Source organism: Python bivittatus, unplaced genomic scaffold (genome assembly GCF_059951505.1).
Source record: "Python bivittatus isolate LINGU-HERP-01145 unplaced genomic scaffold, Pbiv_v1 ctg000480_np1212, whole genome shotgun sequence".
Taxonomy (NCBI): domain Eukaryota; kingdom Metazoa; phylum Chordata; class Lepidosauria; order Squamata; family Pythonidae; genus Python; species Python bivittatus.
In genome coordinates this window covers 59906081-59933635 of record NW_028277075.1, presented here as the reverse complement: position 1 = coordinate 59933635, position 27555 = coordinate 59906081, and the positions used below count along the sequence as shown (strand labels likewise).

The window sequence follows — 27555 nt, the reverse complement described above, 5'->3', positions numbered from 1 at the left end:
GCTTACATACAAATTTGACTTAAGGAAAGACCTTGGGAATGGAACTCATTTTTAAACTGGGGACTACCTGTAAACCAAACTTGCTCACAAGTAATTGTGTGTGCAGGTATTATTCCAGGCAAGGCTCCAGGTTTCTGAAAACTGACGTTATAATTACTTAGGTATGACTGACAGACAATATATTTATATTATACACAGGGATTCTCAAATTTGTCAACATCCATGCCACCCCATAATTACCCTTCTTCCTCTGTTCTCTCTCTCTCTCTCTCCCTACATATGTATGCATATGCATATACCCGACAATCCGTATCTCCCTCTCTCATTCTAGACACAGGCCAGAATATCCTGATGAGACTCTCAGTGGGAGAAACAGCTCTAGCCCAAGTTCTGGCCCAGCCTTATTTCAGAGAGCACACGTACCTGTCAGCTCTAGTAGCTGTATATACATGAGGTATTCCCTCCATACCCAGAATTTACTTTCCTTTATATAAGTGTGTGCATGTGTGTGTGGGGGTGGGGGTGTTTCTCTGTTTATATCTCCCCCACTGGCTTTTGTGTAGTTGAAATAGACACACACGCATATATACACATACACATATATTGTTATACTCTTGTTTGGAATCTAAAAGCAACAATAATAGAAACACACAAATGGGGATCCCAATATTTGCCAAGGTGTCAGATAATAACCTTCACTGAGCCTTCAAAGCATCTGAATTCTGAAACTTCTTATTCCAGGCAGTAATCAAAACCAGGATAAATGCTTGGTGATAAACCTGGAACTAGAAAATTAAATCCCCCTCTCTCAACAGTTAATTGTAATTTACACCACTCTTTCTCAACCGTGGCAACTTTAAGATATGTGGACTTCCAAGGTTGAGAAACACTGATTTGCACAGTGAAAAACCCACAGAACGTGCCTGTTACAAAAATGTATTCCATATCATGTATAATCATTTAAAATAATATGATGGAATAAATATGGGGCAGCTTCTCAACATGAAAATCGACCTTGAAAACACATTTATTTTGCCTCAAATACTCATAGGAATTCTAGGCTATCTGTCCAGAGCATCTTTCAATTGCATCAAAATAGGGGATAAGTTCAAATTTACCAACTGAGAAGGGTCCCTGGGAATTCTTATACCAAGATAAACAAAAGAGTCAAAACATAACCTAAAACTCCAATCCTTATACTTTCCTAGATTGTTACCATGACCCAGTGCCATCAAGTTAGATTTCCTCCAATTTAGAAAATAACCAGACAAGATCCTAAATTCATGTATTATGAAGCATCAAACAAGCTTAATTTGTACTGACAGATTATTCTACGTCCGGAGGTCTACAACTACCTATGTGCTGTTTCCTGCATGGCTGATCATAGGTTATCATATAAAATCTTCCTCCCTTGTGCTATAGTCAGGTTTCCTTCACACAACGCTTACAGGCCACACCCTGGCAATGGACCAATACCCAATTCTCCTCCAACACACTTGGCTTCTCTGAAGAGCGGAGCAAGGTAAAGCAGGTAAAAGTAAATGGAGAGGAGGGAGGGACAGGCCCAAAGGACAGCAAGATAAGAAATTTCTAATTATTTAGATGGATGAGCAACTGTGACCCAAAACGAAGTCAAGGAATGTTACTTGAGATGCAGTTCCCTTGGTACCGAGGCTGGTCTCCCTGTAGTTCCCTATTTTGATCAGAGTCGTGTGCGGCACATAAACCGGACTTATTCTCACATTCCTAAGACTGCCACCATGGGCTCACATCCTGACAAGCTCCAGTAAGCGGAGCTGATCTGATTCAGTAGAAGTCATGCGGACAAGGATTTATGGGACATGCTGGTATTGTAATGAAAACTGTAATTGAAAACTTCAGTATCATTTATTAAAACACATAGAGAGAGAAGTGTCTGGGCTGCACTCGATAGATAAGCCACATTCTGTGATCAAAAAAACTCTGCAAAGTTTTAGTTGGGAGTTCTACAGTGGTAACATTTGGAAATGTTTTGCTTTGTATCTCACCTTGGAGCAGTAAAAACTGGTTGTGGGGCTACGTCCCAGCTCAAATTAAGGCTATTATTATCATCATCATCATCATCATCAGTTAGCCAAGTTTCTTAGATTGGATTTGGCATTTTTATCCCCCTATTGAGTCCTTCCCAAGGACGTGGGGTAGGAAGATGTTGTTTGATGGTGTTAAAGGTATCATCGCAGGAAGTAAGCTGTTCCAAGTAAAGCTGCCTTTTGCAGCTGACTGAGGTGATTTTGTCAATGCTGATGGCATTCAAGTGGTGCTCCAGATGTTTTGGGATTGCACTTAAGGCACCTATAACTATTGGTACTATCTTTGCTTTCTTTTGCCACAGTCCTCCTATTTGTAGGTCTTTATATTTTGTGATTTATTATTATTATTTTGTGAATTATTATTATTGTTATGTTTATCCTGCTTTTATATATATATATATATATATATATATATATATATATATATATATATAGCTCAAGGTGGCACACATATCTAATCCTCTTGCCTATTTTCCCCAGAACAATCGCCCTGTGAAGTGGGTTGGGCTGAGAGAGAGTGCCTGGCCCAAAGTCACCCAGCTGGTTTTCGTATCTAAGGGAAGGCTAGAACTCAGAGTCTCCTGCTTTCTAGGCCAGCACCTTCACCACTACACCAAACTGGCTGAGTCTTTAGTGGTCAAAACAGGGTTTCCCAACTTCACTTTGTATATAACAAATACAGATGTTTATATTATTTGGATATCTAAAAGAGAGGGTTGTATAAATTATGATACTCATTTTGTGTTAAACCAGTGTTGTCCAAACTTGGCCACTTTAAGATGAGTGGACTTCATCTCCCAGAATTCCATAGCCCAGCATGGCTGGCTGGGGAATTCTGGGAGTTGAAGTCCACTCATCTTAAAGTGGCCAAGTTTGGACAACACTGTGTTAAACCATGGATAAAGACTGCAGCTCCAACTTGAGAGAAACAATGAATCAAAACTCGTTAAAATGTAACTGTGCTACAAATTCTATTTATAATTACTGGTGGCAGCACAGCACCAAATCCTGTTTTACATTATACAACCCATGATAACCATCCCCTGTTATTAGAACTTGGCTGAGTACCGAATGAGAGGTTGTTTTGTGTGTGCAAATTAACTAACCACGTATGGCTCTCTAAAAAACTCCAGAGGCCCCCAATAAACAACTAAATGATTCTGTGTCACTGTTGTGTCTACGGCTACATTTTATGTTCTTTAAGCTCCTGCCAGTGCCATGTTAATTATGAATAGTCCAACAGCCTTTCCAGTAGCCTATATGGAATTCATTTCCCCCCAAACACACAATACATTAAACACAAGTTTTCTGAAGATCACCCAATCTGCTTTGATTCAGTGGGATTTAGATTGCCATCTTAACAGGGCTTGAAGAGAGCACAACAACAAGCCATCAGACAGAAACAGCTTTGGATCCAGCTGATCCAAAGCTACCTCTGTCTCATCCAGCTACGACTGGAATTTACTAATATTCAGTGCATTCCTCCAGAGCTTCCCATAGTCGTAACACAGGCTTCAGGGATGAGAGCAGCTCCCTACGAAATGAGCTCCTCTCTATTAGCAGAGGGTTAACGCTGCTGCATTCCACTCTCCTTAAATAACTCTCCAGAGTTGTTTAGGATTACTCCAAAATAAATGTGCAATCTATAACACAGACTGCACAAATAAATTGCATAGTTTGGAAGAAAAAAACTGTAATCCAAAAACTGTCAATGGAAAAACCTGACAAGGGGGAAAAGCTGCATAGACCACTCTCTAAGATGTGCTCTCTAAGATAAATCATAATGGAGGTCTGCCCATAAAAGGACAGGAGTAAGTCATCTGACTAGTGCTAACTTTATATGATATTCTATTTAGGCTGTAGGAGAACCTTTAGCAGGTGTTCTCTTATTCCACTGATTTAAATAAACCTTGATCATTCTTTATTAGCAGCAGCACTAAAGGTCCACTGTAGAATATAAATGTAGTATCACAGATAAAATGTAAAGGCTTTCTTTCCAAAAACAGTGTAGAACCAACTTTTTACCAAGTCACTTAGCTCCAGGCCACACTTTTCAAGAATAAGAGCTCCAAACAAGAGATAGCAATTCTTAAAGATGAACTGTTTCAATAAGTAGCCTGAATGAGGCTTTGAAAATGTATGTATAATTAACAAACAGCTGTGTTATTTCATTTAAGTCCATAGTTTGCTAAATAGTTAGATGAACTAGTGTCCTGTTGCAAAGAACCATTAAAGTAATCAGGAAAGTTTCCAATAGAAGTAATGGAAATTAAACATTCAGTTTTCAGCACACTGCTTCATTCAGTGCTCATTTTGACTGTGTTTGTTTTTGCTACTTCTGTTTTTAGTTTCCTGAAGATATGGTATCATCATTATTATTAGTATGTCTTTTGTTTTTTTAACAAACGGCTATAAACTACTTTGAACCTCTCCATTTCTGGAGAGGAAAAGTGCGATAAAAATCCTTGAATAATTATTTGAATGACCCAAACCAATATTCATATAAAATAAAAATAGCACAGTATTTCTATTAGTATAATATTATATCAGTATAATACTTGATAGTCTGTAGCATAAGTAGAACAAAATATTACAATTAGAATGGTTGAATTCAGCATTCCTTTCAGTCAGTCTTGTTACTCCATTCTCTCTTACCTCCTACTAAAGCTCTTCTATCTCTTCCCATTCAATGGAGCTGTTTGAGCTACTCGATGCCTCCTTTTCATATGTGGAGAGATATTATGGGTATGTGTACAATAGCACTTTCCTGCACATCAGAAATAGAGTGAATATTGTGTGGGTGTCTTTCACGTGCACTCTCATTGAGAGTTCTTTCTTCATCAACCTTTTTACTCCTTCTTTGACATCTATTTCACAGTCAAGATTGAAAAGATCTAGGTAAATAAGTTTGTGTTGGAAAAATAAGTTTTATTGGAATCAATCCCTTACTAGCATTTATGCTTCCTGGCCCATCAGAACAGTGTCAGAAGTCTCCAATTATTTAAAACATCAGGAACACTCTTCAAAAGTAAGCATTTTTTTATTTCCAAATCAATAATCTTATACTTTAAAGCCAATCTTTTATTATAAGGTTTTGAGCACAGAAACATTTCCCATAGACTTAAGTGAACAACATCATTCAACCATTTTTGTTTTGGAATTGTCTGAGTCACAAGTATATATAGAAGTTTTATGTAGCAGGTACAAGATAAATTAGACATATCATATCATATGTCATTTGAGAAGGTTGAGAAAGCATTCTAGACTTTCGCTCTCAATCCTTTTGAGAAGAAATGAGTTTTGGACTGCATTTTCAAACTGGCTATAGACGGCAGACTGCCTCAAGTACAGTGTATGTCGTTATTTAATAACTCATAAATTATTGCTCAAATAGAATCCCAGCACACTTGATGTTGCAATGAGAAAAAGCCAAGTAAATCAAAATGAATAGGGCTATGTAAAACATACTTCTGGTTAACAATTCCATTGTAGTAGGAGTCACTCAGTGACTCATTTCTGTAGTCCTCAGCTGACAAAAATGTGATGGCATTCATTCATATTCAGATCACAAGAGCATGACTTGAGTGTTCAGTGGTTTTCTCAATCCTTTCCAATCTCAAAAAGGAAAAATGGGTTAGTTCTGCAATGTCATGTATACGTGAACAGGCTGGGGCTGTTAAGTGTATCATTATATTGTCTCCTATGACAAAGTCCTATTTTTTTCATCATTAAAGGTCACATGGCCTAACAAGAAAAAACGCTATTTAGTGGTAGACTTCAGCACTGCCACCTGCCAAGATTTCTTTATCTGAAAGAGAGGGTTTTTCTATTTGGATGTGCAAGCAGACATGAAGTAAATGGCTCAAACAGAAAATGATGGACCATTCTCACTGGCCCCACTTCTTCTCTCCTGTCCTTTCAAAGAGCAGAAGGGGAATTTTTGCACTGGGGCACTACTGACATGGACAGGCTTTCTATATAACCCAGGACTCTGAAAAATCAAGGTTCTAAATTGTTAGTGTTACTGATTTTATGCTTATGTTACTGATTTATAAACAGCTCCGTACATATTACCACGAAGCACCAGACAGATCCATGAGGTATCTGTAGAAAGTGATTGCAGAAGGAATGTGGTCTTGTTGAATTTCTACCTGCACAATTTTTATTGTAAGTAGCATTAGGGCTTCTAGAGATACATCAACCATTCATTCATCAAGGGCAGCTCTACCAAATAATTGAGAGAGGTTGCTGAATGTCTGTCTGTCTGGATGCATCCCTTATTAGTCTTGGGCTGGACTGAAAAACCAAGAGAAATATATGTGCATTCCTGTGAGAGCAAAGCACCATTCCTTGAAGCACTGACACAGTCATACATTCCCAAAGGTCTGGCACAGCCGCTTCAAGGACCTTCCCAGGTCAACAGTACATACAAATATACAGAAAGGGCATTTCTGCCAAAATTATAGTTTTGTCCTCCATGCTCACCCTTTCTATATGGCAGTATATACTGTACTTTGATACCCTGTATATTATATTTACAGATTTCTGCATTAGCACAAAAGATAAGCGACATTTCCTTTAAATTACATTCTTCCTTGTCATCATGCATTGTGTGGAACAGGAGTGGCTATGCGTGGGTTTTATTTATTTAAGAGCAACTTGCTAGAGATCAAAAGGAATTAGTCTTATAAGCAACGATGTATTCTCTGCCACGTTTGTGCCAACAGCTTATCAAAATGAACCTGCTGGACCACTATTAAATCTAGGAGTGCTATCACATCATCCTTTTAGGGCTTTAGCATCTCACACAGCAGCTTTTTCCATCTCAGTGATTTACCGAAAATCTGATAACATGTTAAAATGCTTCTCTGAAGGGTCGCATCCTACTTCCTCCCTAGTGATTAAAAATGAAGAAAACAAAGTAACTATACAGGATCTCAAGGTCAGGACATCTGGGAAACATTCTGAAAGCTGTAGAGATGTTGTTGAATTACTTCTCCCACACTGCCTACTCTGAGTAACAAGCTTCTGCTCTGAGTAGCTTCTAAACTCTATTGAATGAACTTTGCAAATTGTTTACTTAATTCCTCACAAAGAAGTCCTGGCATCACATTGAGAGGAAAAAGCAGATCACTGGCACGAATCTAATATTGTTTGTTTGTTTATTTAACTTATAGGCTGCCCAACTCCCAAATGACTCTGGGCAGCAACCATCCATCCATCCACCCACCATAAAAATACAACTGACCAGAAGAGCAAAAATATTCAAAACAAAACAAACAAAAGGAGAAAAAGAGGCTCCACAATCACCCTGCCCCCAGGCCCAGGAGAACAACCAGGTCTTCAATAGTTTCCTAAACAGCATAAGGATGGCAGCCACAAGAATCTCTGGGGAGAGATGATTCCAGAGGCAGGAATTGCAATAAGACCAATAAATCACTATTCCTTCCATAGGATGTCAAAGCCCCTTTTGTTATAGTAATCAATGAAGCAATAACCTGGCTGTAAATGAATAAAACATTAGAGGGTTTTTTTATTAGTCTCAAGAGATGTAGATAACTAAGAGGCATCTTTCACATAACTACAAAGTCATTTTGTATTCAGTGGAGGAGACAAAGTAAGATGATCCACGGCCCCTTGGGAATTAGATACTCTATCTCTATACCAGTAACTCCAACACTACTTGTATGTATTTTTTTGTCTTTACTCTGGTAATTTTTTTCTTCCTTCACAGAAAACCAGAACAATATTAAATGATCACAAGTGATCAGGGCCTGTGCAAATATTCATGTTTCCAAGAATATTTCAAAGAAGCCCAGATGATCTCATAGTATTCATGCAACACAACTAGCAGAGGACAAAGGAGGGACACAGATATTTTGCTTTTCTTAAAGCAAGAGTTTGTTATGTAGAAAATCAAACACATCCTTTAATTTAACTCAATTTAATTTAATTTAATTTGGAAGTCTCCTGACTCTATAAGACTCTGGGTGGTTTATAATTTTAAAAGTGAGAAACAATAAACAATAACAAAAGAACACAGAGAACAATCCATCAATTCAGCCAAGAATTCATCTGTCCCTAGTCAATTCACCTGAGGGTGAAGTTTTGTTTACCCCCCCCCCAAAAAAAGTGGAAATCTGAGATGAATTTGAGTCTAGCTGTTCATATGCAACAAAAGCAAGCTTCAGAATAAAGTGTATCCTCTTTACATCAGTTTATACAGCTTTACCACTCACTTTTTATCAAGCTGCTAATGAACTAAACCTACTCATTTGCGGTGATAAGTTCTTTTTTTAGAATTTTATTTGATGCCCTGTATCAATGAGGCATCAAAAAAAAACTGGAAAAAAATCACACTCAAAGAATATTCATCAAGGAGTCCTTATCAAAGTGGAAAGTAATAATGAGGAGAGTACCATAATGTTCAATACTGGTTTTCAACATATTTATCACTGACTTGGATAAGGAAGTGGAGTGGATACTTATCCAATCTGTAGATGATATAATATCAGAGGAGAAACTAATACTTGAGAAGACAAAAAATAAAATCCAAAACCAACTTAACAGGTTGGAGAAATGGACTGAAAGTAACAGAATGAAATTTAAGCAGAGACAAATTTAAGCTCTTCACTTAGGAAACAGAAATCAAACATGTAGGTAAAAGATAGGGTTTGGTAAAATTATTGGTGAAAAAGACCTTCCCATGGTAAAACAGAAAACTGAGCTCAACAATTGGTGACTACATGGACACAACCACACAACCTTCTTGGGAATACTGTAACGTAGAACTGACTTGCTACTGCCTTCTTCATGATGTTTTTTGATTTCCCAGCCTAGTCTACAGCCCTGGTGGTCTCCCATCAAAGTACTGATCTGGCCTGGCCCTGCTTATCTTCCAAGCCACAATCAACAAAGTGCTGCCATCTGCTGAGATCTTGGAATAGCAGCTGATTAAAAATTGAATATGAGGCAGCAGTGTGATGAGGCAGCAAAAAATTAAACACAACATTAAGGTTCTGGGCACCACACTTAAGGATTTGGAGAAACTGGAAAAAGATCCAAGAAGGTCAGCAGGAGTGATCAGAAAATAGAACCAAGTCCCATGAAAAGAGGGTAAAGGAATTGTGCATGTTTAGTCTTGAGAAAAAAAATGAAGCAGATAGAATTTCACTCTTTAAATACTTAAAAGAATGTCACACGGAAGGAGATCAAGACCTGCTCTTTCTTGTTCCAAAATTCAGGGCATGTAATAATGGATTTAAGTTACAGTAAAGCAGCTTTCAACTGAATGTTAGAAAAAAAAAACTAACACTAATAGCAATTACTTTCCTCAACAAAGGAACCAATTAGCTGGAGAGGTGGCAGGTTCCTCTTCACTGGATATGTTCAAGCAGAGCTGGACAACCATCTATTTGTGGGTGCTTTAATTTAGATTCTTGTACTGAGCAGGAGTTGGACTTGACCTAATTAGCCCCTTCCACCTTTGTGATTCTATGGTACAGATTTGCAATTACTATCAACACAAGTCTGGATTTGTAAATATTACTATACCAATTCTTGTGACTGTAATTCTTTTGCCAGGGAAAAGTGTGGGTGTCCACGTTACCAAACATCTGCAGTCCTATTTTAAGACCCATGATTATAGGCATTTGTAAAGCTGTTGCCATTTTGGCATGAAAACCTCAGAGACCTGTAGTTAACAACTCATATATTGTGGTTAAGCTTCTAAAAAATGTATGCATTCCTGTAACCAGAGACTTTGGACTAGCCAAAAAGCCCCAACAACTTTCTTTGCCTTGTCTCTAATTTTTCATAACATTCAAACCAATATAATTTCTTTGCAGGCCTCACCCATAATTTCAATGCTTACCATTTGGCAGTACAATAAAACTAGAAGGTCTTTTTTACCTTCCCTTTAATCTTTTTTTTAACCAGTGAAACAATTTCGTTAAGCCCTATTTAATAACTGATGACACTACTCTGATAGCTGAAAATGCAAATGATCTGCAAATTCCAGTTGTAAAGAGCACAGTGAAAAAAAGATGGGACTAGAATTAACTATAAAGAAGACCAAACTAATGACAGCCCTAGAATTCACAGTGAAGGTATTGATCTGGTGGATAGCTTCTGCTTTTTAAGATTGACTATCAGCAGAAATATACTGCAGAATAGCACTTGGTATAGTAGCAACAAAAGCCTTGTAGAAGATATTCAAATGCTATGATATGGCTATACCTGCAAAGATCAGAATCATGCAGACAAAGGTACTTCCTGGTACACTCTATGGAAGTGAAAGTTGGACTTTGAAGAAGCAGGATGGAAAGAGTATATTTCTGAAATTTGGTGTTGGAGAAAACCCCTAATAATACCATGGATAGACAATAAAACAAACAAATGAATCATAGAACAAACCAATCCAGAGTTGTCAATCAAGGCACAAATGACTAGGCTCAAATGATCATACTTTGGACACATTATACAAAGGCCTTTCTGGAGAAGTCTATAATGCTGGGGGATATAGTAGTAAGGAGAAGAGGACAAACAGCAAGGTGGAAGGACTCAATTACAGTAGTGATGGGTGCATGACTGGAAGTCTTGAAGGACAAGGTTGAGAATAGATCATCCTGAAGAAAATACATCTCTGTGATTAGTTGACACTGATTAGACGGCACATAATCAATCAATCAATCAATCAAATAATTAACCATAAGAATATCCCCATATGGAGGGGATATTCATTTGCTGTATCCTTCCAAATCAATGGTGTTAATTTTGATGTACTACTATCCCTTTGCCTAGAGTCACAGTTAAATTTAGGTCAGATCAAAATGGATGGTTAATTTCAAATGCCATCCATCCCCTTGTAGTGATGACTAGAACAACAACAGATTTTCACATCAGAGTTACCTAGGCTTATAGTTAACACTGACTGCACCCACTCATACCTACAGGCTTCTAAAAAGCCATCACTTAACTACTTGGAAATAGCCTATATCTGGATGATAGCTCTAAATAAATCAAGTTTATTGATGAAAAACTTTTTAAGAGCTATCAATCAGTGGAACAGGTTACCACATGGAGTGGTTTCTTCCCCTTCACTGGCAGTTTTCAAACAGAGGCTGGGTAGTCATCTCTGGGGGAGTTGGACTTGATCACCTCTTGGGTCCCTTCCAATTCTATGATTCTAAGAAAATAAAAAATGGGCTGAGGAGTCCTATTCAGTGCTGAACTATTAGAAGAAATAACCATCACAAGAAAAAGAGAAATGAAAATAAAAGCATAATTACCTAGAACCCTTGACTAATTTAATACCGATAGCAAAGATAATCATGTTGACTACAAGCATCTCTGCATTAATGATTTAAAGTGCTTTGTCATTACATAATACTGTTCTTCACTAATATGGAGGAAGAGGCAGTCTACAGATAAATCCAACCAGGCACAGTACATGCCCATGTTCGGGCTGACATCGTGGTGATAATGGAGGTAAAGCATGCTTACTTCTCCTCCCTTATTACATCAGTAGCCTTGTCTAAGGTAGTGAACTCCCTGTGGGAGAAGAAACAATCTTGTGATTTGCCACCTGGCTGCTGTGACCAGTTTGCACAGCATTTTGCCAATAAAGTCACTAGAATTTGTTGTAGCTTTGATGGATGGAGTCTTTAGTGGTAACTGGGGCATCATCTTGCTCAATTATCTGGGACTCCTTTGGGTCTGTGACCTTTGTGCAAATGGATAGAGTGTTGTCTCAATTGTGCTTTGTCACTTGCCAGTTGGATCCCTGCCCCTTCCAGTCTGTATGGGAAGTGGGGGGGGGGGGTAGATTCCCCTTGAACCCAGGTAATTCTCAACACCTCATTAAAGGAGGGGAAACTGATGACAGCCCTGAATGTGCCCCCTCTTGAAGATACCATCCCTGGACCCAGTAGCGTTAGACAACTACCAACCAGTCTCCAACCTTCCCTTTTTGGGGAAGGTTATTGAAATGATGGTGGTGTATCAACTTTGCAGCACTTTAGAGGAAATGGATTATCTGGACCCTTTTGAGTCAGGGTTCAGGGACAGTTTTGGGACAGAGATGGCCTTGGTCACTCTCCTAGATGACCTATGTCAGGACCTGGATGGGGGATATGTGCCTCTCCCGGTCTTGCTCGATATCTTGGTGACTTTTGATACCAGTGAGGAACTGACGCAAGGAAGCACCATTTTTTTGTTGCAGCACCAATGTTGTGGAATAGCCTCCCTTTGGAAATCAGGCTGGCCCTCTCTTTGTTGGTTTTCCGCAAGCCCCTAAAGACTGGGCTTTTTAGGAGAGCCTGCCTGATTTGAGCTGTTGTTGCCCTCTTTTATTCTCTATTTTTGTAGTGTTGTTGTATTTTTAATTTTTATATGGGGTTTGTTTTATATTGTATTTTTTATATGAGTCATCAAGAGTCCTTTTTGATTGTGGTGACATCCAAGTGTTTAATATTACTGCTATAATTTGCTATTGCAATAAGGCTCATTGATAAACTTTCCAAATGTAATAGGCAGAGCCTTTACTAGGCCATTAAACATATGGGCTTTTAAATTCTCAAAAATCTTTAATCTGGCACAATGAAATAAAACACTGTTTTTTTAAAAGATGGAGACAAAAATGACCGGTGAAGGCTGTACTTGTTCATAGTCTGAAAAAGAAATGTGCGTGGGGGAAACCACAAACATTCGTTAAATTATGCCAAGTGAGATGGTTTCAGGCTGCACTGCAACTCTCTTCTGGGATGAAAAAAGAAACACACACATACACCATTTTTCAAAGCAGTTGTTCTGAACTACCTTCAGGTTTTAAAGAAACTCATAAAAGTCCTCAGTAGTTAGACAACAGAAGCTGAAATGAACTAGACTTTTTTTATTTTATATTACTTTAGACAGTGTCTTTGGCCAAAATGAAGAAAAGCAGAGGTAAATAGAGTAGCCTTAGGTAACAAGTAGAGGGACATACCCACCAAGAATAGAAGCTTCAAATGATATAAAATTATTTATTTCCATGGAAAAGCCTGATGTTGAACTGTTAAATTCAGTTTTCTGTGAGACAAAAGCAAAGGGTACCATGATAGTCATAAGAAATATTCCAAATTTTATGTTAGGACAATACCTTTATCTGGCCAACACAGAGATCACAACATAGTATGCAACTTCCAAATATGAGAAATGATTATTTTTTATTCTCTATGTATAGGAATTGGTTCATGTTTAAAAACTAATAACAAATCACTGACTCCAAGAGACACAGGTTCTCAAAGGCAGGCTATGGAAGTCTATTCCACAGTAGTAGAAATTTATCTTTCTAGTTCTTGGAGCTGTCAGTTACTGCTATATTCTCTGTCTCTCTTGTTGAAGGTGCCATGCCTTTTAATTGCACTGAATTAACGGAGTGATTAAAGGTAGACCACAGAGTTGATTTACGTTCCCAGATACTGTATACAGTGCTACAACCATCTGGCCCTGTTGATATCAGACCTCCAACATGGATTATACACAGTTCCCAGACCAGTGTTGCTCTTGCCCTTCGGATTTATTCTATAGGAATCCAAGTCTAAGCATCTATTGTACTCTGCAGAAGACAATATAAAAAGTAGATTATAACACTTCCTGCTTAAATTCTATTTTCACACATTTTGCTCTTATATCCTTTTTGTTGTCATTGTTGCCTTCAAATCAGTGTTGACTCCTGGCAACTGCCTGGACAAGTCCCTGCAGTTTTCTTGGCAAATTTTTTTGGAAGTGATTTGCCACTGCCTCCTTCCTAGGGCTGAGAGGGGGTGACTGGCCCAAGATCACACAGCTGGCTTTGTGCCTAAGGCAGGAGTAGAACTCACAGTCTCCCGGTTTCTAGCCTGATGTCTTAACCACTACCCCAAAATGGCTCTCCTTACATCCTACCCTTCTAATTTATTCTAGTCCAAGTATCTACTGTATTCTGAAGATGACAGTATGGAAAGTAAGAGACTATAATATGAGTCCTATTTTCATTCACATGCACCCTTTTCTAGATATTATCTAACTTTACTCATTAGGGTACAATGCCTAACAATAATGGTGTTCTTTTTTCCATTTGAAAATTCCTTCGTGTCAGTGATCCATTTAATAAATATTTGGTTTTGTTCTAAAAATCAAACAATGAACCTAATTCCTATTTTTTTAATCTATTCAGTGGATCATTTCATAACATGGTGTTATTTTGACAAGATAAGGGCCATAGGCCAGGACTCTTTTAGCCTATTTAACAAACTGATCTTCCTCAAAATAGCACTGATCTTTCCATTAAGGAAAAAATAGATTAAATACAAAGCCGTGTGGATATCCTCCAAAGTTCCTTCAGCTTTCTATGAAATCACCTAACGGAGTTCATGAGTTCATAAATCACCATTAAACTACTGACCATAGTTTCGGGAGCTGTAAAAGGTGGCCAGTCGAGCATTTCAGATTTAGGCACTGCTCCCTCTATAAGATCCACTGATGGGCTTCCGCAGGAGGTTGCTGCTTTCATCAAAATGACAAAAGCAGCAGTAGCTTTGCTGCACAAGGGCCACATGTTTTGTATGTGTGTACAATGTCATGTCACAATGCACATAAAAAGAGGCAGGTCTTGTGTCGCAATGCCACAAGGCTGCTTTTGTCATTCTGTCCCCCTGTGGCTGTATGCTTCCAGTTATTATAAGTGGAGGTGAGGCTCCAAACACACCGCTAAGAAAAAACTGTGCAATTCATTTCAGATTTTGCCCCCTTCAATGGATCAGCCTCACAGGATTATTGGGCCCCACCACATCATGTGTGGTATGTAGGGTTTATGCTGGGACACAATAATATAAGCAAAGAGTGAATGTTTTGGAGGACTCAAAACTGCAGTTCACAAAAACAGCCACATCCTACAGATTATTAGGTATTTCCAAGGAGTAATCATAAAAAAACAGAGAAAAAAAAATCTGTACGTCATTTTCTTTCCTAGCCTCTCTTATGGAAGCATCTCAAGACATCAGAGTTAAGGTATATAAAGTATAACTTAAATTTAAACAGACCATCCATCATACCATTGGGTTCCTCTCAGCCAGCATCACTACAAGATATGGGAACAGACTGAAATGAAGTTCACCCACCAGATTGTTTAAATCATGTGCTACAGAAGAGCTGTGCTTGCCAAGAACAATTAGGTCTGACTAAATCTACCTTTCACTTCATTAGGAATCTTAATTGCTCAGTTGCTAGGTGCAAAACTAACTTCTTCTGACATCCCATCACTCCTACTAGTAAATCCTAAACTGTAACAAAATGTGCTTAAAAATAGCAACATTCTCAGGCTATCCTGGTCTAGCACAGCCTGTGTACGAAGTATTAGTTACATTTGCCCTCAGATCTAAAATACATATTCCCTGTTTTCCAAGGGTTGCATTCCAAGATCCTCAGATTTATTTTCACAGTATATTGTAATGCACAAGGAAGATTTATTTTTAGTGCGCTGTGACATCCAAATCAAAGAAAAAAACTTGCATTTTAAAATAACCTATAAGGTCACCTAATTCCATCAAAAAGATCTAGAATATACATTACATGTTTGCTGTTAGTGCAAAAGTCATGTTGTAACAATAAACAGATCTTAATGGTTTCTTTCTTAATATAAACTATCGATGGATATTGTACCATCGATGGATACAAAATTTAAATTGTTATGACATACTACAGAAAACAAAAGAAAGGACAAGCAACCATGTAATTATGTAAAAAAAAATACATCATGCCACGGTTATGTTTTCACAAAAACAAAAAAACAAAAATGGAAATTCTTATTGTTAACCCTTTGAATTAGCTATTGTAGGCCAAATGAATTCAAGCACTTTAAATATATTACAAGCTCTTATTTTGCAAGAACACTTAGATTATATATATTGTTGCTTCCATTACAAATATGCTTTTTAACAACCTTTTTTTAAGTTAAAGCCATTACTTTTGGACAGAGGTAGCAATTATTTTTAGCATGGGTGTGCGCACAGATTTTTAAATGAGTACTTTAAAATTGTGGCCTTGGTTTCTTCCAGAAAGTGCTGTGGGGCTCGTTTTAATTCACTGAAGACCGAACACGTGTTGGCTGCAGCACGGTGCAGGTCTGGTCATTTTTAATATGAGGAGGGTTGCACTCAGTGAGATTTTGTGAATCGCACTCCCCCTCCGTGCTCCAATTCCAGGGAAGGTAACATTCACATCTCAGAAATAAGCTAAACCTTCACGATTCCCCCTCCTTCATTTCTGGTAAATACAAGAACCGTGTAGTATTTTCGTGGGTAGGAGAAACGGCTTTTTCAGAAAGCGGAATCCTTATGCAATATTAAATATTGGTTGAGGCCCTGGAGCTTATTAAGGTTGCTATTGTTACTGATCTACGCACTTCTTTTCTCACGAAGCCCGGCGTTTCTTTCCCATCGGGTTCCGGCTTCCTCTTTCCCAAAATCGAGACTGGGAGCAAGGCTGCTTTACCCCCGAAGGAAGCCCTGAGAAACGGAACCATTTACTGGCACCTCGCAAGACACGCGCACGCACTCAACAGCTGTGCTTTGCGAACAAAAAGGGAAAATGCGTCGCGCTGCCTCCGTCCCTTACCTCCTCGGCGCGCAGGCAGAGGCAGCCCAGGGTCCCCCACGTCCCAATTCCTGCCGGCGATCAAAACACCCGCTCCGTTTTGCTCCGCGGCGCCTCACCATAGTCCCAATTTGCTCGGCCAGCAGCATCTCCTTGTCGCGCCACTCATGGTCGTCGGCGCCCTGCCTGGCGGGCTGGCGACTTCCGAGCTGCCGCTCCGCCGCTCTGGAGGGAAGGAGCTTCGTACTTCCCACTCCCACCCTGCCAAGTGTCACTTTCTCACCCCGCGACCACGCGCTGGCTGCGCGGGGCGGGGGAGGCGGCTGCACTTCCCCACGCGCGGCGGCGGCCGCTTGGGCTCCTTTTCTCCGTCCCCAGCTCGCCAACCGCGAGGTCCTGCGCTCTTCGCCTGGCCTGGGAGCCCGGCTTCTGGGGGCGTCCGAGGAGCAGAGCAACAGATTGGGGGTGGGGAGACAAGCGGTGTCACTCGAAAAGCAGAGCAGCTGTTTCTGGGAATCTCGGGAGCAGGAAATGCCACAAGACTTAATTCCAACCACGTCAGGAAGATCGCGCGCGCCCCGTGTGCGTGTTTGTGTGTGTGTGTGAAAGAGAGAGAGAGAGAGAGAGAGAGAGAGAGAGAGTGGTATATAAAATCCGGGCAGGATCGTTATGTTCTGGAATGGATTTTTTTAAAATGCCTACGTGGTTTTACCGCGTAACTGCGAAAGAAGGCAGGACTTAACCGAAAAGCATATACTGAAAATGTTAGTCATTCAACGTCCAAGGAACACAACATTGAATAAAGGGATTTTAGTTTGCCGCCCTTCCTGCTCCCTCTTCTGTTGGGAAAGCGGCTTCCTACAACCAGCGGAAAAGGCGCTTTCGGCTGAGTTGCCCTTTCTAAAAAACTCGGTCTGCTTCCAGGGCTTGAAAGCCCGCAGAATGGAAAATGGGAGCAGAATCGAGCAAGCAAGGGACTTGCTACCCTCTGCCGGACAAACAAGGTCGAAAAGCTGCTCCCGGCTAAGAATAACAGATGAATGAAGATGTAGTATATGCAAACAGAAGACTCTGGGCAGGAACCACGCGGAAGTCCCTCTCTGAAGCACCGCTTCGGGAGGCGCGGAGAGGCAATGCAGATTAAACGCCTCACGCCTGTTGGACAATTGTGGGAGAAGGAGGTGGCGCTGCAAAGCTCGAGAATGCTTTATCGAGGGTGTTTCCCTGATACTGTTTGGAATTCCGCCTGGAAGGCTTCTGGATAGAATTTCGAACATTATCAGAGGAAAAGGCATTGTGCAGCCCTTCAGGTTTCTTTCTCTCCTCGTGGATTTTTTCCGGAAAGGAAAAAATACAAGGTGAAAGAAATAGTGCGGAAACACATGGGAGGAAAAAAGTGAAAACCCTCCCTTCTCAAATTCCAGGCCATTTGCCTAGGACTACCAGATCTGGATTGTCTATCATCCAGAGCAAAAGAGAGACAGGACAATCTAACCTCATGCTGTCTTCAACCAAATCTATCTCCCCTGTGCATGAGAAAAGCTAATTTAGAAATTCCCGCTACTTATAGCATTGCAAATGCAGGACAAGCAATAGGTAAGTCTGCAATTTCAAGATTGGTTTTGCTTTTTTAAGTCCCATAATTGCACGTACAGCTTCACAAGTGTCTTGGATTGCAGAGGCGGGTCTGTTTATGTATTGCATGATGCTTCCAGGTTGCAACATCATCATTTTCCTTTGGGGAGTCTGCTAGGAGAAGTTGCATGCTACTTACATAAGTAGCAAGAAAACCAAGGTGGTTAGTGTTGTATTAGCGTTTTGAAATCTGAGGAAAAGGGAATACAAAATCAACTAGATTGGATGCTCAAATAAATTCATCTTATATAACTATGAATAACCTCAGTCTTCCAGGATTGCATGCTGCCCCAAATCCCTTTATGTGGCTCCCAACACTGGTCACAGTTATAAAAAGCTGGTGACATGGTTTCTTGTCATTTTGAAGTGGGAAACATACAGCAAATGCCATCTCTGCTCTAAAATAGGCTTAATATAAGTTATAAAACCAAAGTCCAAACTCAAACGACCACAAAAAAGCAGAAAATCCCAGTTCTTTCTAACTTGCATCATCACCACCCACAGTGGCACCTGCAATCTCTGCTCCCCTCTCTTGGAAATTATAGACAGAAAAGGACTGGTTTCTTTTGTTTTAATCACATGAACTGTGCAGGAGCAAAGGAATCATGTTTGGAACCTCAGCCTATTTGCAGAGAGAAAATTGAACAGAAAAAAACACAACGGCATCTACGATCCCTATTGCACTCAAAACCTATGTATTGTCGAAGGCTTTCACGGCCAGAATACGATGGCTGCTGTGGGTCTTCCGGGCTGTGTGGCCATGTTCTGGAAGTTTTGTTTCCTAATGTTTTGCCAGCATCTGTGACCGGCATCTTCAGAGGGCAGGAGCACAGACAGGAGCAGTTCTCTCTGTGCCCAGGGTGATGTGACCCTTTTTGTGGGTATTTCATCATCCTGGGCACAGAGAGAACTACTCCTGTCTGTGCTCCTGCCCTCTGAAGATGCCAGTCACAGATGCTGGCAAAACGTTAGGAAACAAAACTTCCAGAACACGGCCACACAGCCCGGAAGACCCACACCGGCACTCAAAACCATTTGGCCTTTTGAAGATCTCACCTTTCCAACAGTTACAAGACATGATTCGTATCCCTCTTTAGGTTAGTAATAAGTAATCTGGTGTCTTCCAGATGCTTTGGACTACAGAACCCATAATCCCTTAGAACGGAACATGCTAGCTGAAATTGATGGGGATTAAACAACAAAACACTTAAAAGGTACCAGATGCCTTTGCCTAGTCCCAACACTGAGGATATTTTCTTGTACTGATTTTCATACGCATTCTACTGCCACTGTGGAGCTACACACTACGTAGATCCTGCCCAGGTTGCTTTGCTCCAAAATGCAGTCTATTTATGCAGGCGTCTTAGCCTCTAGTGGATTCATCCCTGTTTAGTGGTGCCATTTTCAGATTACTAAGTATACTGAATATTTAGAAATAAAAAATGCAAAGTTATTTACCCAGAAATAATTTCTGCTTTTAATGACAATGATGAATTTAGGATTACCCCCAAACAACATAATCTGTTTTTTCGGAGGGAATACAGCCCCATTTAGAATAAGTAAACTTTCCAGTTATTGTACCCAGGCACTAGTTTAGAAGATTCAAATGTTATAAAAGAACAGCTGAGTATCATCAATATACTGATAACACCTAGCCCCACCAAACAAGGTTCCTATACATTCCATATAACTATTAAACGGCACTGGGGACAAAATAGTACCTTCATGTAGATATTAAATAGCAAAACAGTGCTTTGTAGCATCAGAGTAAGGGGCACAGTAACCTAACATTACTTTTTGAGATCACCTCCATAATTATGAGTAGAGTCACTGCAACAGAATGCCCATTGCTTCCAACTTATGGAGATGGTCCAGGGAAAAACCATGGCTGACAGTATTAGAAGGTATTGAGAGATCAAACAGGGCCAATAGAACCCCACTCCCTCTCGATCTCTTTCCCTTTGTCGAGGCAACCCACACATGATTCTGTCCCCAAACCACCCCAAATCCAAACTGAAAAAGACCAAGACAGATAGTGTTTTCCAAGACCATACACAGCTACGTAGGCACTACCCTCTCAAGACCCAGGGGTATTTGTGACTAGGAAATAATTGATTAAATCCTTTCAATCCAGGAAGGGATTCTTCAGAAATGGATGTCACCACTCCCATCTCCATCCAGTCAGTGCCCCTTGGCTGATTTAATAAGCCAAGATGGACAGAGGTCAACGGATCATGTAATAGGTTGAATAGCCACAACCATTTTGTCAAGGCCCTGAGGCTTCATAAACTGAAAATTGTCTTGTTCAATTAGACCAATGGCTACCATAGTACATATATTGTATCAAAAGCAGCATTCAAATCAGCATGAAGTTGAGCTATTTTACTTTTGATATGCCTCACAAATGCCTCACAGCATTTCTTTGAGGGCTCTATCATATGGTTTGCAGGGTCAGATAAGTCTTTAGTTTATTTTAGTTCAGCAGTTTAGAGCCTGCTGAATGGTTACTTGAGAATGCCCTAGTGATCCCAAAATAAACCTTCTTTGAAAACTCACTCTCATGCAGTTAAGAAGACTGAATGCACTAACGTGCAAATTGGCTCTATTAATGAGTATCTTCACCTGCACTCTGGCCTTTTCCAGCCTGTTTCACTGCTCCTAGAAAACCAGGGAGAAGCCTGAATTCCACAGTGCCACAGATGGCATTCCTGTGGATCACAACAGCTTCTTGACTCATTGCAGTGTGGGTTCGTGCTGCAATATACAAAAATTATCAGTGCAGGGAAACCTCAAAAGCTGTTATAGAAGAGCCTGCAAAACAAATAAAATATAATAGTAATAATAATAATTTTTAAAACTTGAATGCCACCCGGCTCTGGGTGGCTCACAACAATCAAAGAAATTACAATAAAATCAATGAAGAATAAACATAAAAGATGGCAAGATGTTGATATAGCTATATCAGTATAGAGAAATAATGCAAGAAAACAACTCAGGGAATGTGTTGTATACTACCTGAGTAAGCCATCACAATACCAATCATTAGTATAGCTTGGCTCCTGCACATAATTTAAATATAATTTTGAAGAATAATCCAATCTGGGAGCACTGCCTCAAGCAATGGGAGATCCAGTCATGGTCAATAATTTGCTTGGAGGCTGCCTGGAAAGCATTCTGCATCGAGTAGAAATACATTTACACGTATTGCCTAGATTAGCTCCGACATTCTCACATCCTCCACTAGATGCACAGATAACAGTAGAACAAGCTTAAGATCATACCTGGAACCCTGTAATGCTAAAACAGAGAAGGTCATGCTGTATGGTGCTCTTACTACTAAACATTGTAACATGAGGTTGAGAAAGAAACTGGAAATGTTGACTGCCAGCTGCACATTTATCCATGATTAACAAATGAAGCTGCCAATGGAGGGGGGGAAACCCTACATCTATTTGCATGATCTGCAGAGAGTAGCCACATACAGTACTATTTCTCTGGGCTCAGTATAAACATTTGCAGCAAAACTCCCTTCCTGCATGAAAGGTTTTGTCTCCTCTGCAAAATACAACTCTTTTTTCCTTTTGGCCTTTGCATTTCAGTCTCCTTATCTTTCTGGCCATTTGGGAGTAGACCAGATGCATATATGAATTCTACAGGAGGGCCTGATGTCCTTAAAATGCTCATCTGAGTTCCTGGGACAAAAAGATAAGTTTTGCTTACGCGTTGGCAGCCAAAGGGCTGATCTGCGCAGAAAGTGCTTGCAGAGTAACTAGTAATCGAAACAAACAATCGAAAGTAAAATGTCTTATTAATCCAATAAAAGAACAGAAGTAGTTTTGCAAAGACAGATCCAAACAAGCAGGGGGTGTCTGCTAGAGTAATAAACAAGTCAAGAAGCCAGCCACCATGGCACAATCAAAGCCTCGTCCATTTTTATGTGCATTGCAGTCACTATCTTGACTTTTTTGACCCCCTCCTATGGACCCCCCCATCACAAGACCAAAGAGTATCACGTGGCTAAGGTTAAGAATTATATTTTCTGAGACATTCTGAAAATAAACCACCACATTTGACTTCTGATGGTTTCTGAACAGAGTTGCCAGTCTTTCTTAAACTAGTCTGTTCAGACATTTTGCTAAGCTCTGCAAATCATGGTAAATACACATGAGATAGTAATACATTCTATGGAAACCGATTATGTTTTTTTTTTAATAAAAAATAAATCTGATCGCATCTGAGGATCCAACTGTATTAAAAGTACTGGAAGCGATCAGTAAAAAGAAGTTGGCCGTCTGATTTACAAGTGTTCAAATATAAAAATATGGTTTAAAATTATTCTGTTTGATTTGAAAGTGCTTTCTATACAAAACTAATTTTGAGACAAGAATGTTATATTCTGTATCTACACACTAATCTTATATAGATAGTCACCTGCACAATCTAGTTTGACTTTATTAATTTGACTCCTGAATTTTTTAAGTTTAGCTATGAAAATCTAATCAATGGGAAATTTTAGAGATATGATAAAATTAATTACTGTAATTTTTTCCCTCTGTACTGGGATAACACATACACAATATATGAAAAAGTGAAAAAGAAAGCCAGCTAGGACTGCAGAAATAGATGAGACCCTGTAAAGCTAAATCAAACTTAATACTTCACTTGTATCAAGGTAACGGACATAATGAGACCTCTGCAATCAAACCTATATCGATTAAACAATAAAAGGATACTGTCCAGTAACTAAAATACTTTAGACTTGTTTGCACAACTGAAAAGAACAATCATTTCCTCAGTCAAGCAAGTGATGAATACAAGAGCTTCCCATTCCTAGCGCATCCACGTGCAGTCCTGAATGAAATACGAATCTTGTGTTTCTACCTTTAAATGCTTTCGGATGAACCGATTGGCTAAAATGCTTAAAGGCATCATTCAGCGAACGGGGCTCTTGGTGAAAGGTGTCAGAAGTTGTGCCTCTTCTGATCTCACAAGTGAAATGAAATCCTATCCTAGGTAGCTGGATTTTACAGTTTATTTTACAGTTCAGAAAACAGGCAGTGGCACTATTACATTGGTCTCCTAATTGCAAAGTTGCTACAGGTCTCTCATGTAATTAAAAGAATGAAGAAAAAAGTCACAAACAACAGTCAGTATCCCAAAAGAGAACAGCTCTCTCTTGAGAATTACACAAGCCTGTCCTTTCTAAGATGTTAGAACAATTTTAATGTTAAAATAAAAGAGTAGCAGTCAGAATAAGTACTCTGTATGGTTCTGGTGTGCTAAGCCATACAAAATTTTACAAACATGCAAAACATTGCAGCTGATCTTATAAAACTTGAAAAATCAATACATCTATGCTCTGGAAACTGTATTTGGTATTATAGTATGTGAAAATAACTTGCCTGCAAATTCTGTCAACTGGTTAAGAGAATGAATTATCTCAGCTAGAATATTGAATGACTATAGCATCTTACTAACATTTCTTTCTTTTTTCATATAAACTGGGTATCATTTATAGACTAGGCTCACATATGGCACTAAACTTAGTATTTTGTATTATACTACACTGCACTAAGATCTATTTACATTTGGCAGTGTAAATTGATAATATTCTGCCTAATTTCCATTGTCTTTCTAAACCTGATAGTTTAAAAGCACTTCCTCCAGATGCCCACGGTAATTCTGATTTATCACACCATTTGAAACTGTTTGATTTCTGGACTTAGAATTACTGCAAATAAAACTCCGATGAGAGATGTAAAACAGTAGTAGTAGAGTAGTAAACATGCTGACCTTAAGAAAACTCTCTGTCCCTTACTCTGTAATCTGGTACAGCCTTGTGCCCAAATATAGATGTAGATAGAGCATTATAAACATATAAGAGTAGCTGGCAATACTTCTAATCATTATTTGTTAATTATTTATATACATTATAACTTCCTTTGTCCTTCTTTAAATAGGTAATCAAGTGATCTGTCCTACATTATGACATGTTTCATACCTTTTATTCTTACATAATACAACTTTTCCTTTTCTCCTGGGATCAGTTTAAGTATTTTCTTGACTGACATAATTAATATTCATGCCATCATACTATCAGAGTTTTCTATATAGAAATAGAAGCATCACAACTATTGTTAATTACAATTTGGAAAATCCCAAGGACAAGAAACTTTACACTATTAATTATAGCAACCTAGGCTGTAGGGCAACTACGACTCATTCATGGAGGAAGGAGAGGGATTTTAATATTATTTTTGCTTTGATTTGCGTAATAAACTGTTTTTGCATGTGGCGGAATAAACTCTTAGCTACAAATAATACTAGTACTACTAATACTAATAATGTCCATTGCAGGTTCCTGGTGCCTCCAGTTGTGTCTCTTGATGGGGTGGCACTGCTCCTGAAAGAGCAGGTTCTGGTGGAGAATCAGGGAGATGACCCTGAGGGTAAAAGGTAAGAACCCTTATATAAGCAAAGAGGGTTGAAACATTCCTTAACTCCTGGGAAAATATTTGGAAAAGACTCAGGCAGGCTCCTCCCTGATTCACTTGAGTATAAGAAGAAGGGGGAGTAAAGCACAACATCAGGTTTTCAAGATTCTATTATTATAGCCTGTCTCAATATAGTTCCAGTCTTCCAGTGGAGATCTGATCCCAAAGGACTGACAGTCCAGAACATGGGATCTTCCTGGATTTATGGATCCTGCTAGGTGGGCAGGTAGAAGCCACAGCCAGGTGAGTATGTCCAACTATTGGCTGATGCAATAGTTACAGTCTTACCTGGGACAAGAGTATCTGGCCACAGTGACTTATGCCCTTATCACTACTTCAATGTGCTCTATGTGGGGCTGCTTTTGAAAACTACCCTGAAGTTTCAATTAGTCCAGAATGCAGCAGCCTAATTATTTGTGTATACACAGTGACAAGAGCACATGGCCCAGTGCTGTCTTTTCACTTCTGTGTGCAATTCAAAATATTGGTTTTGATCTTGGCATCATGGTATCTCCAGGATGGTCTCCTCTACTCAGTTTTGACCTGCCCATTGTGAAGTTCTTGGAAGCACCTGTTAGCAGTTCCCCACTTTGGTGAAGTAAGGTGAATGAAGGCTCCCAGGTGTTGTTCCTTTGCTGTGGCACTGACACTTTGATACACTCCCCCATGAAATTCAAGAAGCCCCTAACTTACTAGGTTTTAGGAAATTATTAAAAACAGAATTGTTTAATAATTGAACGTGACAATTAATCTGAATGTGACCATCTAGTTATTTTATTATCATTATCGTTATTAATATTTCTTCTTGTCTTACATTTTTGGTGTTATTTTGTTATTTTAACTTTGGACTATTTTAGTTGATTGATACTGTGGATGATTTATTATGAAATACTGTATTTATTGTAACCTGCTGAGAATTGACTGATTGCAGTAGGCTAAAATCAAATAAATACTTTTTTTACTGCTACTAATATCTCAACTTCTTTTGCTGCATTACTTCCAAGAAAGTAGTCCTGTTATCTTGGAATCAGTACATCCCATCAATCTTTATGTTTCATAAAGTATTTCATTGTCACATTTTTATGATCTAATGGTAAAGACAGTAAACTATGTCCAGAAAAATCTTTAATCTGAATCTTATATTGTCCATGGACTTGGTTTCATTCAGTTTTGGACACCCATATGTTATGTGGGAATAATGAATACTGGCTTAGATTAATACCAGAAGGACAACTCTCCTAGTCCAAAGATCTGCTATGCCATCTTTCTCTCATTTGTTGCAGGAAAATACAGAAAGCATTGAAAGAAAACATGAATATATTACAACTGGAAATTTATAACATCTGGCCCTTCTGAAAAATTCCTGTTACAATATTTTCACAAAAATCACTGGCACAGTATATGCAGAGGTCTTCAAACAGTCCAAAGAATTAAGCAGGGATGGAGAAACTGTGGGTCTCAGTTGTTGAATTACCAATCCCAGCAGATTGAGCCAGCAGGAACAATGGGAAGGGCCACTGGGAAATGTAGGAGAGCCACAGGGTCCCCATCTTGGGGTTCTTCACAAGTCTCTCCACTTTTAATCTGAAAGTAACTCTTATTCACTTCATCAGGAGTTGCAGGCACAATTTTGTGGCTGTAATTACTAGCTGTCTCTTCTTAGGAACCTAGGTTGCTGCCGGCAGAGGTGGGGCATGGAATTGTAGGGCATGGAAAAAGGAAATGAACATAGACAGTCAATGGTTCACAGAGTTTCAATTATTTCTACAGATGCAATACTGTCTGGGCCTGCTAAGAAGAATCATTCCTATCCCAGGTGGCGGATGCCAGCTCTAGCACCCAAACTCTTCCACTCACTCAGATCCTGGATCCTGATGTTACCTTCTTATTATCTTCCCTTTCTGCAGAGTATTCAGTGTGCGTAATTTCTTTTGTTGTAATTGGTTCTGTACCAGTACGGATCCAAGCCCGTAACATTAGAAAGAGAGCAGAATACATAATGCTTCTCGGAAGATAGCAGCTAGGTTATTTTTGGAATGTATGACTAATAGGAGAAAAAAGGATAAGGTTGCTGCTCTCTTGGGAACCAAAACAGCCAGCGTAGAATTCTGTCAACACTTTTGCCATCCCATGGTAAACAGAGTTAATAAAGTCACGACTGCTTAGCCCTTACTGACCTCTGCTTATGCTCAATCATCTTGCCAACCTTCGAACGGCACTTCTTATTGTGGATTCAAGCACATACAATTCATCCTAGCTATTTCGACTTTAAAATGAATGGTGACTAATGCAAAGGTAGGGAAATGTTTTTAGGATAATAAACGTATCTGGAATTTTGAGAGCAAGTGGTATTAGCCGCTACAGTAGCTTTGTACATTAAAAGATGGCTGGCATGGCGGGCAAGCCAAGTCACAAAGACCCCTTTACTAGAAGGCAAATTAGTGGCCTGATTCATACCATCTCTGCTTGCTTACTTTACAAGTAAAACACTGGGCTTCAGCTGTCCACCATTTTTATTTTAATAGCACAGCAATGGAGCCTTTATGAGGCCGCTGGGCATCCCAGAGCAGTTTTGGAAATTACTGTTGGAAGCTCATTTTGCTTTGAAGCATACCAGTTTCCCATTCAATTTTTTAAGTTAAAAGAGAAAAAGTCAGGTGGGACAGTGAGCCTGGTAGCTAGCAAGACCTATTGATGCCCACAAGCATCCAGTGCTTATTCATGATCTAAGACAATTACAGTAT

The 27555-nt window shown here is 39.3% G+C and overlaps 1 protein-coding gene and 1 long non-coding RNA gene across 4 annotated transcripts in view; one reads left to right on the top strand and one right to left on the bottom strand.

The window, feature by feature from the left end:
• Positions 1–27555, bottom strand: part of OSBPL5 (oxysterol binding protein like 5) — a 174766-nt gene that overhangs the window by 121961 nt on the left and 25250 nt on the right. The window contains exon 1 of one of the 3 annotated variants that reach the window (XM_088146040.1): positions 16704–17305. The exons of the other annotated variants lie outside the window; for them this stretch is intronic. The gene's annotated coding sequence lies outside the window, so the exon portion shown is untranslated. Of the gene's footprint in view, positions 1–16703; positions 17306–27555 lie in introns of those variants that run through there. 3 annotated transcript variants of the gene reach the window in all.
• LOC148214985 (uncharacterized) lies at positions 17981–26964 on the top strand. Its single transcript, XR_015796900.1, has 3 exons — positions 17981–18278; positions 24675–24773; positions 26582–26964. It is a non-coding gene; the product is annotated as an uncharacterized LOC148214985 (long non-coding RNA).